Consider the following 1,046-nt stretch of genomic DNA (forward strand, 5'->3'; position numbering starts at 1 on the left):
CCCCGCACGTGTTTTTTCTCACCAACAATATGACCCAAATACGTGTCTGTAATTTTATTTTAGCGAAGTCTTCAGCCTTTGTCCCTTTAAGCCCTCACTGTTTCAGAGCTCGCGTTGGGGAATGCTATATTCTCTATATTTTTTTTTTTTAGATGACTGAATTTGAATTTTGATATATGGAGGGTTATTATTATTTTGGTATGAACCTCCCATTAATTACATTACTAACTATTATTACTGTCGTTACACACCGCCGAATAACAAACAAGCAGAAGCTGTCTTCTTCACTACACGAAATAATATTCGAAACAATTTTAAATAAAGTGACAGAGATGAATAATTTCCCTTTCCCCCTGGAGCACTGAGGTAGGTGGGTACATAACGTTTTAAGTGGTATTCTCCCTACATAATTATATCCTCTAAAAAGGGCTTTTAAAACGTCTTCCTACTGCTCGCAAAATATTGTAATATCAGGGCTTTTTGCTGCAATGTATTAGAATGAAATGCTTTGGAATAATGGCGAAATAACTGGAATTACGCGTGCATTTATCCTGTGTATAGTTCGTGTGTCTTCATTTTAAAACCGCAAAGATTCCCGAAGATCTGAAAGAAATCTATTAATAGGGAAGGGAAAAAAACAGAGAAAGGGACTGAAATTTTGAATAAACCGACACCTGAGATTCATGAAAGAAATTCATTATGAGAGAAGTCAGAGAGAAGGAGACACGATTCAATCAGTTGACAACTTACCTCTTTCACGGACGATTTCATTGTCAGTATAGGGGAATGTTGAGAGAAAAACAGTTGAGACTCCCTTCGATCCGTAACCCCTCAGCAATTCTTCAACGCAGTGAGCTTGGGTTCGAAGCAGCACCGGGGCACCTGCCGCGATCGGTCAACGTTCGAAGCCTCGTTTCACGCCCTTCTCAGGCTTACGTAATTCGGGGAAGTTAAAACATTTAACAACATCTCCCCATTGTATATGCTTATCTTTTAACATGGTTATTTTTTATTATCGTTTAGCCTTATCATTACTATTCATTACC

This window comes from Penaeus monodon, chromosome 29 (assembly GCF_015228065.2).
Source record: "Penaeus monodon isolate SGIC_2016 chromosome 29, NSTDA_Pmon_1, whole genome shotgun sequence".
NCBI classification, from domain to species: domain Eukaryota; kingdom Metazoa; phylum Arthropoda; class Malacostraca; order Decapoda; family Penaeidae; genus Penaeus; species Penaeus monodon.